This window comes from Talpa occidentalis, unplaced genomic scaffold (genome assembly GCF_014898055.3).
Source record: "Talpa occidentalis isolate TD23 unplaced genomic scaffold, MPIMG_talOcc4v2.1 talOcc4.7, whole genome shotgun sequence".
NCBI classification, from domain to species: domain Eukaryota; kingdom Metazoa; phylum Chordata; class Mammalia; order Eulipotyphla; family Talpidae; genus Talpa; species Talpa occidentalis.
In genome coordinates this window covers 84,320,418-84,337,657 of record NW_023605083.1, presented here as the reverse complement: position 1 = coordinate 84,337,657, position 17,240 = coordinate 84,320,418, and the positions used below count along the sequence as shown (strand labels likewise).

Here is a 17,240-nt window from a genome sequence, read left to right as displayed (position 1 = left end):
TTTAAAATACAATGAAACTTTTTTTCCTCCCCTTCATAGAATAGTGGGCATGTTGTTATAAGGGTTCCAATACCTACTGCTATTAAAAGAAAATAATTATGAGAGACATTTAGGAAGTATATAATAATAATATTTCTGTTATCTCCTTTGACTGTTTTTTTAAATCAACGCCCTCCCACAAGTAAGTTCTAGATGGTCATTTGTGTTACAAAAGTTGTATCTTCTGAACTCAATCAAATGAACTATCCTGGATGATACAGAGAAAGGGTTATAAAGGGTATAATCATATTCAATGTGGAGAGAAGCAGGCTAAAGGGAATGTGTCTGCAATGAGTAATTATCAGGTGTTTGTTGATATATATACCTCACTCTTGTAAAGTACAACTTAATGTAAAAATAGTTCCTTTCATCAGTAGCTGAGGTTATTCACAGTATTTTACCAGTCTTGGTTACAAAAAAATTTGGCTTAAAGCATTAATTTTGCACTGTCTCATATTGGAGATCTGACAGTGCAGTGTCATTCTTTTTGCATAGGGCTAAAATATAAAAACCCAGAAAACATTATTAGCTAAATGCTCACTAGAGGCATCATAACTTATTCCTATTAGATTGTTAAAAGAATTCCAAAGGATTCTTAAATTTTCCAATATGCCAAATTTAAGAAACTCTGGATTAATTTCAAGCTTTATGTATTGACTTGGCATCTGCTGGGATACTTGTTGTTCCAAAATATTACATAATGATGAAGCTATGAAGTCTGTTCTCTTGTTCATAGCACTGTATTGTTAAGCCTTAAAAAACATAAGGGCTCCTGTTTTTTAAAGTTGTCATCAATCAGTCAATAATATGACAAGCAGAGGATTTTGCAGGTGGTTTATAGAATAAGAAATGAAGAAAAATCTAATAGTATCCATTTAAGAAGATCAACTTACTAACCTGTTTTCTTACATTCAAAATGTTTCCCAGGCTGTTTCTAAATCTAATTGCTTTAGTCTGACTCCAAGCAAAGAAACTTATATTAGGTGCCAATTGAATGTCCCATATAGCTACGTGGTTGATTTTTTTGTGTTTGGCTGCTACTGATTCTTCTGGCCTTCTCTAAGATTTGCCATAGAATAAACCAGCATTGCATTAGTGTCTTTTCATTGAGCAAGCCAGGACTCATCTTGTCAGTTTGTGGATTCAGTTGTGGTTTATAATACGGAATTGAATCATGAACAGCATATCATTAAAATAAATGTCAGTTCCAGGTAATAAAAAAAGATGTTGCATTAGTAATTTTTTTAATCAAATGCCATTTATTGGGAAAGTTATAAACTAAAAGTAATCTTTAAATTTAACTAGCCCAAACTCTGATACTTTGAAAACCAACGTTCATAGGCAACAACATTTATAAATTAGACTACATCAAGATTTAAAACTTCTGTGCCTCAAAGGACACAATACAATGAAAAGGCAACCCATAGAACAATAGAAAACATTTGCAGATCTTAGCTGATAACGTGCCGATGTCCAGGTTATATAAAGAAGTCTTGCAAGTCAACAAAAAAACTAACAACCTGTCCTAACTTGGGCTCCTGTAACAAAATACCATAGACTGGTGGCTTAACCAACAGGCATTCTCATAGTTCTGAAGCCTGGGAAGTACAAGATCAATGTAGTGTTCCAGGGGAAAACTCTGTTCTTGGCTTACCAACAACTGCCTTCTTACTGTGTCCTCATGTGGCTATGAAAGAGAGGGTGCTCTGGTCTCTTTCTCTTCCTATAAGGACATTCATTAATCCTATCATGGGGCCACCCCTCATGATACCATCTAACCTTAGTTACCTCCCCTAAACCCCAAATATCATTACATTGAAGTTCTAGGCCTTCAACATTATGAATATTCAGTCCGTAGCATTCCACCCCTGTTCCCAAAAATTCATGTCCCTTTTGCATGTAAAATATATTCCTCTCATCCCAACAACCCCAAAAGTCTTAACATATTCTATCAACTCTAAAGTCTGAAGTTTAAAACTGTCGTCTACTGGATCAAGAAGATGTGGCATATATACACAATGGAATATTATCCAGCAATCAAAAAAGATAAACTCATGCATTCACAGCAATGTCAATGGAACTGAAAGGATTTATGTTCAGTGAAATAAGCCAGAAGGAAAAACAAAAATATCGAATGGTTTCACTTATAGCAGGAATATAGGGAAACCAAATAAGACATCAGTGTAAAAAAATAATTCAGTACAAAACACAACAAAGCAAAAACAGACAATTATAAATCAGAGACATCCTGCAGGGGAAGAGGAGGGAGAGGGATCAGAAGGAGGGAGGGAGGGCCTCCCCGGTGGCACAGCAGTTGAGCGCTGGGTTGCGAAGCTGCCCACAGCCTCTGCAGCGCTGGTTTGATCCCCAGCTGCTCCCCGGCCATCAGAGGAGGGTCCCACATGGCGCGCAGACCTCTCCTGCCGCCCGCTGCTCCCCTCGGCAGTGTACTTCGGTCCTTCTGCCTGCTCTGCTCCCTGCTCTGGCTCTGGTGAATTCTCTCACCCTCCCGCGCTTCTAACTGTACCCAGTGCTTGTATAAATAAAAATAATAATAAAATAAATAAATAAATAAATCTTAAAAAAAAAAAAAGAAGGAGGGAGGGAGGAGCACAGGGGACTGTGGTGATGGTGCACGGGTGAACTGGTGAAGGAAACTCCATGGGGACTACACCAGGGCGGGTGGGAGGAAGCAAATATTGTTTAAAAATGAACAATGATGTAAAAAATAAAAAAATTAATATAAAAAATAAAAGTCACAACTATTTAATAAATAAATACAGTTAACTGGTTGGTAAGGAAAAAAAATAAATTGTCATCTAAATATCCATTAAACCAAATATGGGTGAGATTTTAGGCAAAATTCCTCCAGAATTGTGAGCCTATAAAATGAAGTAAGTTATACATTTCCAAAATACAATGATAAGATAGGCACAGAATAAACATTCCCACTTCAGAAGAAAAAATAAGACAAAAGAAGCGATGACAGGCCCCAAGTAAATCCAAAACTAGTAGGGCAATTTACATTGGATCTTAAGACTTAAGAATAACCATTTTGGGGAAAGTAGGGGTATAATTTTTGGTATAATTCTCTGCTCCCTGGGTACAATGAAGGAGTGGCTCTATCTTTAGGACCTATTGAAGTGGTAGTGTCATCTTCATAGCTCAGCAGGACAGCCTTGTGTCTTTGACTTCATTGGAGTGCTACATGTGTGACAGCCTGCAGAGGCCCGCTGCCCTATGTATCACTGCTGAGGTGTGGTCCCACCCTTTGAAACTTAGGTGGAGGCCGCCTTACCACTCACAGCATGAGGTGGGAGTCAAATCAATCCATCAGATCATTAGAACATACTTGGTGTTCTTTTCGAAACTTGCTTTCTCATTTTTTACAATGTGGACAGGCTGAGAATTTTCTAAATCTTTAAGTTCTCTTTTCTTTTTGTTTAAAAATCCCTTCTTCAATTCATTTATTTTCTTGTATTTTGCTATACGCACTCAGGAGGAACAAGGCTGCCTCTTCAGCACTTTGCTGAGCTAAACATCAAATTTCATTGTTCATAAGTCCTACTTTCCACAAGACAGAATATGAACACAATTTAGCCAAGTTTTTTGCTATTTCAAAACAAAGATTGCCTTTTCTCTGTTGTCCAGTAACATGTCCCTCATTTCCATCTGAGATGTCATCAGAATGGCCTCTATCACCATATATCTATCAACATTCTATTCATGATTATGTATTCACTAAGAAGATAGAAGATTTACTCTCCAACTCTCCTTTTCTTTCTGAGCCCTCACCAGTATTGCCTTTCAAACTCCCTTCATAACAATCTCAGCCTTTTCTAGCATGCACATAAAAAGATGCTCAACATCACACAAGTCACTAAGGAAATGCAAATCAGAATTACAATGAGATACCATTTCATACCCATTAGAATGGCCATTATCCACAAAATAGAAAATAACAAGAAAGTGAAGAAATTGGATCCCTTCAGCACTATTGGTGGGATTGTAAAGTGGTACAGCTCCTATGGAAAAAAAATATGGTAAATTCTCCAAAATATTAAGACTAGAATTCCCATGATCCTGCAATTCCACTTCTGGATATATACCCAAAAGAATTAAAAGGAGGGTCTCAAGGAAATTGTATACCCACATTCATACCAACATTTTTCACAACAACCAAAAGGTGAAAGTAATCCAAGTATTCTTTGACAGATAAATGGATAAACAAAATGTGTTTTAGAGTGGAATATTACTCAACTTCTCCAACAAAGTCTACAACATGGATGAACCCTATAGACACATCATGCAGAGTGAAACAAGCCAATCACAAAAAGACAAATACTATAATGCTCCACTTATATGAGGTTGCTACAGTAATCAAATTCACAGAGTAGAATAGTAGTCATCAGGAGTTGGAGGTGGAGATGGGAAGTTAGGATTACAAATTACAATTAAAAATCAGTATATTTATGCCATTCTAGTCCCTTTTTATTTTTAAAATTCTGTTAGCACTTTCTTTCTCATGGAATAGAAGTAAAAGGATAACATGATTACAGAACTGAAAATCAGGTTATAAATTACTGACTTTTTGATGTAAAGATAAATGGATGAAATCTAGTGCCTTTTGCATATTTGTGAACTGATAGCTTTTCTTCTTGTATGATAACCCATTTGGCTGACTGGGAAATAGCCAGGAAGGTAACTATAAAACTAAACCACATAATGTGCCAGTCTTAAATCATTTTGATCTATAAGTGATTATCTACTATGGAACAAGATATGAGATGGTAAATAAAATTGTAGGATACTAAGTAAAAATGAGCACGAGAAGTATACCACCAAGATCTTTGAAATTCCAAGGCATCTTTTTAAAAGTGAATGGCTATGGCAAGGAAACACAATACTTTAAATCTAAATTTACAAAGTACTTTTTTTTTTCATGCTGCCCAGAGAGGAGTACAAACAGCATTATTCTGGGTTCCCTTCATATTTTAAAGGGAAATTTTCATAATGTCCAGAGCTCTTGATGACCTGCAAAGGCTAGATGAGGATGTCCTCAAATTTCTTGCAGCAACAACCCACTTAGATGGCACCAACCATGACTGACTTCCATATAGAACCGTTTATCTACAAAAGGAAAAGTAATGGCATCTCTATCATAAATTTGAAGAGAACTAGGAAGAAGCTTCTGCACACAGCTCATGCCATTGTTGTCACTGAAAACCCTGCTGATGTCAGTGTCATACCATCCATGAATACTGACCAGTGAGTTGTGCTGAAGTTTGCTGCTGCCACTGGAGTCATTCCTATTGCTGGCTGCTTCCCTCCTGGAATCTTCACTTACCAGATTCAGGCAGCTTTCTGGGACCCAAGACTTCATAATTACTGATCCCAGGGCTGGCTACAACCTCTCACAGAAGTGTCTTATGTTAACCTGCCTACCATTGCTCTTTGTAACACAGACTCTTCTCTGTGCTATGTGGACATTGCACCCCCTGCAACAACAGGAGAGCTTACTCAGTGGGTCTCATGTGGTAGATGCTGGTCCAGGAAGTTTCTACACTTGTGTGGTACCATTTCCCATTAACACCCATGGGAGGTGATGCCTGATTTCTGCTTCTACAGAAACCCTGAAGAGATTGAAAAGGAAGAGCGGGCTGATACTGAAGATTCCAAGGAGGAATTTCAGGGTAAATGGACTGAAATGGACTGAGTTTACTGCTACTCAACCTCAGGTTACAGACTAGTCTGAAGCCAGGCAGGTACCCTCTGTGCCTATCCTGCGGTTCCCTACTGAAGACTGGAGTGCTCATCCTGCCACTGAAGACTGGTCTTCATCTCCCACTGTTCAAGCCACTGAATGGGTAGGAACAACCATTGAGTAGTCTTAAGCTGTTCTTCTAGAGTCTTATGATGGAAGTAAGGTTAAAGGAAATTACAGTTTCTAAAAGTAAGAACAAAATTTAGTAAGTAAATATTTTACTTATAGTAGAATTCTTGTGTATACCAACTTTAAGGTAAGAATTGTATAAAGAGGAAAGGAATGCCCTTTAGAAAAATATCTTTGGGGTCAGCAATTTATAGTATTAATACAGTAATATAGTTTCTTTTGTCTAGTTTATACAGATACCTTTATTTTGTATTTAAATGTATAAAGAAGTACATATGTGATTGAGGAGGTTGCTCAATCCAACCTCCAGTAGGGGAAAGGTAACAAAGTATACATAAAACATATTCATATGGAAAAATACCGGATGGTCTCACTCATAGCAGGAATCTAGAAAACTTAAATAAGGGACCAGGAAAATGAATAACTATAAGAAAGTGAAAATCAAAATCAACAAAAAACTATGAACCAGAGACACTTTTTGGGGGGCGGGGGCGGGAGGGGAGGGATTGGGGTCAGAATGGGGGGGCTGCAATTGTATGGGGAATATAACAATAAAATTAAAAAAAAAATTAACTCAAAATGGAAAAAAAAAAAATATTCACATGGAGAACATGAGGATCCTTTCATCCTTCCTTAAAGAACAAATACATTCTATACAAATGAGGGGATTGTGACAAAGAATTTTAAAGTTCAAGAGCATGTCACAGTAATGAGGTATAATAAAGGACAAGAGATGTCTTGAAAGCTTCTTTCTAGTCCAGTACTAGTGAAGTCTCATTCTTGTTTTCAAGGGGTTTTAATGCCCACTATCTGTTGGACATTCTTGCAGTCTACCTGCCCTCAGATTTTACAGTTTCTGGTATAGTTTTGGCCTCTTTCCTTGTTTGATCTACTGGGACAGATTTTTCTCCAGACTTTTTTTTTTCCCACCCCACCCCCTCTCCAGACTTTTGCTGCACAAATTTGGGTAGAAATTTTATCTAAGGTCTAGGAGTAAAGCATACACACATTGTCTTTGGAAAAATGAAGCTTAGTTCTTTCCTTTTAGTTTTCGGTTTGACTTTAACTTGCTCTTCATGATCTTTGAAGTTCTGCCAGTGCAATTTGGAAGGATAATATTGACAGTATGACATGGTTTCATCAAAAACTGACTGAATGCCATGCAGTTAGCTCTCAAGTTTATAACTCATACCAAGTCTGGTAATCAGCCAATGGGATGACTTGATTAAGGGACTGCTGCTGCTGTTTCTGAACGATAAAAAGAATGGATTCTTGAACATGTAAAGAATGTATTCCATGCCAATCATCTGATTTAAGTGTTCTAATGTTAACCTCTGCATTTTGAATACTTCATTATTATATGTCTTGTCATAAAAGGATTGCATCTTTCTGAAAAATAATCTAGGACACTTCTGCTGTTCGAAATAGGAATCCAGGAATTGTCAACCCAAGAGATTCTGATAAGATTATCTCAGATATCCACCACTGCCATAATTCCAAAAGCATTCTCACCTTATGGAACATAACAAACATAGCAACCAGGATGATGGAAGCAGTGAGTTGAAGATGGTGAGACGGAATGCCCAATAATATAGATTCAAAGATCTGGGGGAAATTGTTGTTTGTTTTTTAAAAGACAAATGAATGCTGGAGCCATTCAGGACAGTTTTCCCCCCTCGACTCAAGCAATACATTATTTGTCGCCAATTTTTATTCTATTAATTACTCTGAATATGAGATTATTTTTTATATACACTCCAAGACCACTCCTGTTTTTAAGTCTCTTATTCTTCTTTAGTCTTCCATGGACATAAAAATTACCATCTACTGAAACAAATTCTTCACCTTTCAAAGTATGTTAATTTCTACAGGGTACTTCAAACCTAACAATGAAAGGGAAATAAAGTTTGCAGCATAGGGCAGAGAAAGACAGTAAAATGGGTTAGAGGAATCTCAGGAAATCTCTTGGACAACTGAGTCTTGAATGAATGGGATTCAGAAAGGAGAACAGAATAAGAGCAACTATAAGAGGATCGGGAGAGTGGAAAGATATCTTCAGAAGAAGTAGGTGGTAATGTGTTTCGGGGCAATACATCAATAATTGTCTTTATCTTACAAGCAGAGTCTGGCAGTATTATGCAGTATGAACAGAGCAGGAATGACTAGCGGTGGGCAATGACCTCCCATCTGACCAGCAACATGACGGTGGGGACTGTGTCTTTTATTTCAGTATTCATAGAGATTTGCATGTAGTTGACAGTAAATGCTTATTGAATGAATGAATGAATGAATGAATGAATGAATGAATGAGGATAGAAGAATGGTGTCTTTAGTAGAAGTGATTTAGTTGATGGAAAACTTGTTTGAGAACATAGGGAGAGTTCACCTTTGGTCATGTGAAACAAAGCAATAGTCAAGTAGCATAGCTGAAGGAAAGCATGAAATCAAGGGATGTCTTTGTGTAAAATATGGTTTCACAATGACACTGTGTTACTAATTCATCCAACTTGTGGCCAAATCTTTCCTCCAGATTTTTGTTTCTGGTACCTTTTTTTGGCTTTTTACTTGCTCAGTTTATTTCTTATTCTTGAGATATGACTTCAACCTATTAAATTTAACTTCAACTATTTGATGAAATAATTTTTATTTGGATTTAAATAAGTGTAATAAATGTTACTTTTCCCATCTCATGGTTGTAAAAAGACAATAAATATACTTCTACTTCAGTATATGTTCAAATCAAACAATACATTAACCAAGAGAATATTATACTTAGAGAAGGGGAAATGTCATTGTAAGTATTTATGATAATATATTTCTTCCTTTTTTATCTGTTTTAAAATTTGAAAAAATCCAATGCAGAAGTTACAGACACAGAACAAGGAATGTTTTTTGTCTTAAAACATTTAATAGTAAGATGCCCCCATAACCTCACTTTTGTTTCAAGAAATAGAATAACATTAATATTTCTTGGCGATTCAATTATTTATTGAGCTCATAATAGGGTATATGTCATTTACATGCACACATACACATATCGTTACATATATGAATTTGGGGGTATGTATTAAAAATTTTTTTACAAAAATAGAGCTTTCCATTAATTAGAAATTGGCTCTATCACAATGGAGAAATACATCTCAGTTATCTACTCTTCAGAAGTCTGAATCTCCATCTCCCACCATGTGACTTACTCTTCCGATCTAGAGAACCATCTCTGTTTATTACTTTTGGATGTGGTCACCAGGGGGAGTAGTGAGCCGTCCTTCTTTCTCTTGAGTTTTTCCAGGCCTGGAGAACAGCTCCTTCAAATTGGTAAGCGTACATATTTAAAGGCTCTTTTCCTAGCCACTTGACATCAGTAAGAATTTTCATTTCATTTAAGTACTCTTTGTTTCTGAAGAATGTATTTGTAAACTCTGTTGTAAACTCTGTTTTATATGACAAGCTTTGCTTCTGGTATCTATAAAAGGTATTCTTCTGAAATCTGATTTAAATTTCAAATCTGGCTATTGCAGCACAATTAAATTAGGACTATCTTTTAAAGCTAGGTAAATAATTTTCCCCAGATGTTATTATTAATGATATAAAACAAAAACAATTTCCCCTCAATTCTTTTGTCAAACTACATTTTAGAAAAGTTATTATCTCATAAAAACCCAAAGACTAATAAAGTATCAAATACCTTTCTTTTTTTTTTTGTTTTTTTTTTCTTTTCTTTTTTTTTTTAAAGATTTATTTATTTATAAGATCTGGGGTACAGGGCAGAGGTATGGGAGGTGAGAGGATTCACCAGAGACAGAGTGGGGAATAGAACAGGCAGACTGACTGAAATAAACTGTTGAGGGGAGCAGCAGGTGAGACAGGAGAAATCTGCTTCTCTATGTGGTTTCTCCCTGGCCAGCCAGGGATCGAACTCATGCTACAGAGGCTGCACACTGCTTCACAGTGTGGTGCTTAACCCCTTGTGCCACCAGGGAGGCCTCAAATACCTTTCACTTCTGACAATGGATTCTGGGAAGATGGTGAAGTAGGAAGCACCAGGAATCTATCTTCTCAACCAAACAACAATTTATACAGACAGGATTTATCTGTTATGACTATTTTGGAACTCTGGAATCTGTTGAAGTCTTGTGTCATCCAGAAGACTTGGATGGTAAACTGTGGACAATTTTAGCTTAGTTCTTAGCAGCTACCCATTCTCAAACATTAGCATAGTAAGCAGCTCCACATGTGTTCCTAGAACAGCTTGCATTCAGTTTGTGGAAGACAGGGTATGTAAAGGACCATGTCCTCCAGATATCATGGATCTATACTGCGTCTGATACAGATCTGCAAAGAGGCAACCAGTTCCTATTGTTCCACCAACCCCCACTGTTTTATACTCCAAGCCCTCTGGCTAAAGTTAGTTTCAAGGATTTATAGTCAGTGGCCCTTTTTTCTCACCCTTCATTTTTTCTTTGTTTATTTGTTATTTCCTTTTTTTGGGAGTCAGGCATAAAAGCCTATGACATTCAATACCAACTACATGTTAGGGGAAAATTAGAAAGTGGTTTTGCTTGACCGGGAAATGCTCAAAAATGATTGTCTTAAGTCTACACCCCCCGGCTGACCCTTGCTTGGCACAGCAATACTCTACAACAACAAAATAATAATAAACAAAAGTAATAGCAAAAAACAGTAAACTCTGGGAAGGTGGAGAACCAAATATGCCCATCCGTCTCCTGTACTTCTCTACCCTCCTACTCCAACCCCCATATTAAAATCTCAGTGTCCACTAGGAAATATTAAGGGAACTTAAAGAATTAATAGTAGACTTTCCTTCTAGTTCACCTGAAGTTATTTGTTTTGGATGAAAGAATAAGAGTATTAGGAAAGGTTTATTCTGAACACTTAATTCAGAACTGCTGAGTTCAATATAAGGTCAAGTATTCTTTTCTTTTTCTTCTTTTATAAATAGTATAAACTGTGGGAACTCCTGATATGCATGATTTTTCTTGCCCTGAGCATATTTACGTATACATGCACATACACAGGATATACATACAAGTATATATTTCAGGATAAGGAAAATAATACACACATACATGTGTGTGTAAGTCATGTGTTTATGTTTTAAATATATTTTATTTTTTAATTGTTATAATTTTGAATTTCATATAAGTACAGTTTCAATTGTAGACCTCATGTATTCTTTTTTTTTTAAGATTTATTTTATTTATGCATACAAGAACTGGGGTGCAGGCCAGAGGTATGGGGGGGGTGAAAGGATTCACCAGAGACAGAGTGAGGAACAGAAAGGCAGACTGACTGAAATACACTGCTGAGGGGAGCAGCAGGAGAGTCAGGAGAGGTCGGTGGTGCCATGTGGGTACCTCCCTGGCCGGGGATCAAACTCGTGCTGCAGTGGCTGGGGTCAGCATCACAGGTTGTGTCTTAACCCCTTGAGCCATCAGGGAGGCTCTGTGTTTTAAATATATTTTAAATGGACACTGCAGAAAGGCTTCCTATTATAACTCAAATGAACTCTCAAGTTTCCATCACCATCAAATTACATATCACTTCAATATTCATATTATCTCAAAAGATAATGAGTAAACCATCTGATGGAGAATTTTTTTTTTAAAGAACATTTCTTAAAACTAAATATGTTGGCTATTAGTATTATTTGTAGACTATTGACCTTCAGAAAAGTTAGTTCAAAATGTTAGCCATATTTTCATCAGGTATTAGAGAACAAAAGATTTACTAGGTAAAACTAAGAATTTATCCCAGAACAACACCTAGTCTTCAAATTGTGATTAAACAGGAAATGTACTTAAACGTACATAAATTCACAGGCATATATACATTTTCTATCATGCCTGTGTGATGGCAGGGCATAGGGTATAGGGTTTTTTTCTATCTTCATTGTAATAATATTTCTGGGGATAAAAATTTAGTTCTGTTTTGGCCTTCCTGTCTAGTCAGTTGAAACTCTTAACTTTACAATGTTGATTTTCTTTTTATACATGCAAAGGGGTCATCAAGGTACAGTCTGGACATGCAGAAGTATAATAAAGGGAATGAAAACAATGAGGACAAAGAGCAAAGAGCAAGAAGACCAGATTTTAATTCTGTCTTACATTTCCTTATTTATAAAATGAGTATAACATCTTCCCAACTATCCTATAGGATTGTTGGAAAGCAAATAAAATAGGTTATAGGAGGACTTTAACGAATATTAAGCACCATATATTAAGTCAAGATGTGAAATGATGGTACTTTTCATTATTATTTGTCTAAATTCTTTACCATTCTAATTTCACAAAATCACAGCCTTATTTCTGTAACTCGGTGATATGACTGACACCGTAGTATTAAGATCATTTACTGAGGAAAAACAAGAAGAGAAGTTGTCATTCTTCAGATACCAGTAAAGTTCTTTTTTTTTTTTTTTTAAGATTTATTTATTTATGCATACAAGAGCTGAGGTACAGGCCAGAGATGCGGGGGGGGTGAGAGGATCCACCTGAGACAGAGTGGGGAACAGAACAGGCAGATCTACTGAAATACACTGCTGAGGGGAGCAGCAGGTGAGACAGGAGGGGTCTGCTGTGCCATGTGGGTTAGCTCCCTGGCCAGGGATTGCACTTACGCTTGAGAGAGCTGAGACTTTAACCCCTGTGCCATCAGGGAGGCCCCTCAAAAAATATGTTTAAAGCAGCAATTCAGGGACCCTCCCTGGTGGCCTAGGGGTTAAGTCTCAGTGCTATCACTGTTACCGCCTGAGTTTGATCCCCTGCCAGGGAGCTAGCTATCCACATGGTACATCAGACCTCTCCTGTGTCGTCCGCTGCTCCCCTCAGCAATGTATTTCAGTAGATCTACCTGTTCTGCTCCCCACTGTCTCTAGTGAATGCTCTCACCCCCATGCACCTCTGACCTGCACCCCAGTTCTACACAAAAATAAATAAAATCTTAAAAAAATATAAATAAAGCAGCAACTCAAGAGTTCTACTTTGCAGACCTATTTTTTTCTAAAAATGAGGCTTCCAAGGCCTCCCTGGTGGTGGAAGGGGTTAAGATGCAACCTATGAAGCTATCCTCAGCCACTGCACCATGAGTTTGATCCCCGGCCAGGGAGCTACCCACATTGCGCAGCAGACCTCTCCTGTCTCACCCCCTGCTCCCCTCAGCAGCGTACTTTGGTCTATCTGCCTGTTCTGTTCCCCACTCTGTCTCTGGTGAATCCTTTCAACCCCCACAGCTCTGGCTTATACCCCAGTTGGTCCCTGGCCACCTGGGGACCAAACTCATGCTGCAGAAGTTTCAGGTTGCTTCATAGTGTGATGCTTAACCCCTTGCGCCACCAGGGAGGCCCAGTCAAGTTCTTGTTTAGTTCAAATCTAGCTTTGAATTAGAATGGAAGCTTCCCCTCTCTGGGTCAGTAGGTCAAATCTGTTTCTACCTGGGTGAGTACCTAAAGACAAAGCCATTGAATGCCATTTGGGTCCCCCTGTGTTAAAGGTACTGATCATCTTGTTTTATTCATTCAATGAATATTTATTAAGCAAGGACTCATCTCCTCACTTCTCTGACTCACTACCTCTCCATCATCCTGAGGCAGAAAGAATATATTAATAAACGTGACTACTAGAGTACTTTGGTGTTAATTATTCACTGGGACTTTCCCCAAGCCAGGGAGCCATTGGGGAAAGAAAGAACCTGTTATTGATTACCTAACCCAACCCTAAAATAGCTGTTCTGCTGAAATACCAAGCAAGACATTTAGAAACTGTTTTAAAACACATAATTGGCTATGAACCACCTTTGCCTACAACAATCCTTACTCTTTAGTGGAAAACTTCTCCCCTCTGCTCTACCTAAACTTTCTGTTCCCCTTTAACAGCACTTCCAATACTCATGCCACATTATTCTTACTTAAAACTGAGTGGGAGCAGGGACAATTTCTATCTTGTTCATGACTATATCCTTGAATTCTGGCACATGGATGATATGCAATAACATTCTGTAGCAGGAGTGAATAAAGAGCCATACTTTTGGTCCATTTTTAGGCTTTGGAAAAAGATATTAAGTCAAAATTTTCAACTACATAATAGAAACAATAATATTTTATAATTTTTCATCATAAGAATTTGAAATACAAAGATTAAGTGTCTGTCACAGTTAAAGGTGCCTATATTACGAATTTAGACAATTGTAAAGAGTTGTATATAGAATCCTAGAAATTTAAACCTTTCCTTCAGTTTTTCACAATCATGTAGGTACATCTAATCAACAATGACTTTTAAAATAACTATCCTTTAATTTAGGCTTTTAAAAAGTGTTTAAATTCACTTTTATAGAAATAACTTTTTTGTTGTGCTCATGTAATTGGTTTACATAGTATTTAATTAAATTAAGCAATTATGAGATGAGGTTTGCTGGACATTAAGTTTTAAAAACAAGCACCACATTTGATAAGCATTTAACTTAACTGATAAAAGTAATCTCTAGATTCTTAGTACTTATGCCCATGTAAAAGTATAAGTAGTAATTACTTTGTAATTAATGCTTTAGTTTAATAGGCCACAAAGCGCTCTTTCCTATAAGAGTAAAAGGGGTTGTGGTGGTGTCCTTTGGAGGAATCGTGGCTTCCCGTATTTTACTTGTTGCAAAGCAAAATTTGAACTCCTTCAGTGATTGCACCTTAGATTTGATTGAACACCACTTGGCTAGTTCATCATTTGATTGAAATCCATTCAAGCAGTAGTATCTAAGTTAGCCCAATATCTGTATGGCCTTTTGGAGATGGGATGGCTGTGAAGAATTAAGTTGCTGCTAAGCAGGGATTGCGTCTTCACAGAGACAACATAGCCCACAAAGAGAGGTATTTGTGCCTTTTTTTTTAAGTGATGTAATTTCTTCCTAAAAGAATTAGGTTTTAAATGTGTATTTTGATACCACTTTAGATTATTTCCAACTATAAATAATCTCAGAATGAATAGTAGGAGAGCTGTGTTTTGTTACAATTTAATGACTGTTTAATCATCCAACTCTGTTCCAGAATACTAGAATAAATCACTGGTGGTTATAAGCAGTAGAAGAAAATAACTTTTCTTCAGTTGTAACTCATTCAGTATTAGCTAAATCTGTTACCAGGCTCTCCATTTTACAGCACAAAATGACTTTTTAAATAATAAAAGGACTACATAAGTGCTTTCTAGCAACCAATAAATTTTCACTAAAGACTTTGTTTTTGACAGTCATTTATTATGCCTGCTGATTTGCTCAATTTTTAAAATTCAACTTGGATATATTTTAATTTAGGTAAATTTTAATAAATAAATAATTTATCTTTAAAAATGTTTGTTAAAGACAACTATAAATTAGAGACATTCTGCAGGGGAGGGAGAGAGAGCAAAACGAGAGCTGGACGAGCACAAGGGACTATGGTAATGGTGAACAGGTGAATTGGAGGTGGGAATTCTATGGAGACTACACCTGAGAAAAGAAAGCAAACACTGTTTTAAAAAAAATGCGCAATGATGTAAAATATATATAGTTTTTTAAGCAAAAAAAGAAAGCAAACATTGTCCAAAAATGAAGAATGATATAAAATACATATAAATAATTTAAATAAAAATAAGAGCGTTTGTTAAAATTGTGTGGGGGCAGTAACATCTCTTTTCCCAAAATGGAATTGCTATTAAATTTTTTGAAGTAACATTGTATTATAATATTATTTTTTAAGTTTCAGGTGTGTATCATTAAAAATCAACATATGTATATACTTCACACAAAACGTCCTGTACTTAGCCATGCAATTGAAGTATCTTTGTAGTGAAGTAACCAGGAGCAGGGCAGGTAGGCTGGTGGGGGATTGGGGGGGCAGAGAGCCTCGCAGGCCTCCAAACCCAGGCCAACTCTCTCTCTCTCTCTCTCCTCTCTCTGGCATCGTGTCATGGTCCTGCCTCTTTGTAGTCGCTGATCCTCTCATAGCTGTAGCCGTTACAGCGCAAACCTCCAGGTGCAGATGTGCACATTTACGCATGCCCACACTGTGCTCTAGGTGTCCACCCTCAGGCATGTGTGCCCTGAGCCCACACTCCCAAGAACCTTCTGCATTCAAGGCTGCGGGTGATAGCCACAGAGGCCAGCAGTGTTACAGCTGGGGCATCTTCATTTACCTCACAACAGTTTTACCTGATGTACCCTTTTCTCTTTCTCTTTGTGTAGCTGCTAATTGGTCTTATAGTCTAACAGTTCTTTTTTCTTTTATTTAGTTCATTTGTTTGGTTTTTATATACACCACATGTGATTGAAATCATATGGTGTTAGTATTTCTCTAATTTCACTAAGCATAGCTCCGTCCAGGTTCATCCATGGTGTTGCTGATGGCAGGATTTCTACTTTTTTTTTTAAAGACTTGCTAGATTTTTTTTTTTTTTTTTTTGGTGGGACCCTCGTCGGTGGCCGGGGATGGAACCGGGCGCTGCAGAGGCTGCGGGCAGCCTCGCAGCCCAGCGCTCAACCACTGCGCCACCAGGGGAGGCCCATCTACTTATTTTTAATAGCTGAGTAGTATTCATTGTGTATCTATACCACTTTTTTTTTTTAAGATTTATTTATTTATACAAGCATTGGGGTACAGTCAGAAGCACGGGAGGGTGGGAGAATTCACCAGAGCCAGAACGGAGATCAGAATAGGAAGACTGCCGAAGTGCACTGCTGAGGGGAGCAGCAGGTGGCAAGAGGGTTCTGCGTACCATGTGGGACCCTCGCCCGGCAGGCCCGGGATCGAACCGACGCTGCAGAGGCTGCGGGCAGCTTCACAACCCAGTGCTCAACTGCTGCGCCACCGGGGAGGCCCTATATCACATCTTCTTAATCCAGTCATCTGTTGATGGGCACGTAGGTTGTTTACAGCTGTTAACTATTGTAGATAATGCTGCAATAAACATGGAGGTTTGTAGATCACCTTAAATTAGTGTTTCTGTGTTTTTCAGGTAAATTCCCAGAAGTGGGATAATTGGATTGTATGAAATTTCTATTTTTAATTTTTTAAGGACTCTCCATACTGCATTACATAATGGTTATACAATTTACATTCCTACCAACAGTGTACAGGAGTTCCCTTCTCTCCGAATCCTCTCCAACACTTGTATCTTCTTTTGGATAATAGCAGTTCTCACAGGTGTAAGGTGATTGCTCATTGTTTTAATTTGCACTTTCCTAGTAAGAGATGATGAACTTCTTTTCATGTTGGAATTGCTATTTCTTAACCCAACACAATTCGTTTCCTTGAAGGGCTTTCCTTTTGAAA

At 37.5% G+C, this 17,240-nt stretch overlaps 1 protein-coding gene and 2 pseudogenes across 1 annotated transcript in view; 2 read left to right on the top strand and 1 right to left on the bottom strand.

Moving 5' to 3' along the window:
* Positions 1–17,240, top strand: part of SSH2 (slingshot protein phosphatase 2) — a 263,078-nt gene that overhangs the window by 92,601 nt on the left and 153,237 nt on the right. The gene's annotated exons all lie outside the window — the stretch shown is intronic.
* LOC119231937 (40S ribosomal protein SA-like) lies at positions 5,053–5,960 on the top strand (annotated as a pseudogene).
* LOC119231939 (mediator of RNA polymerase II transcription subunit 6-like) lies at positions 6,760–7,453 on the bottom strand (annotated as a pseudogene).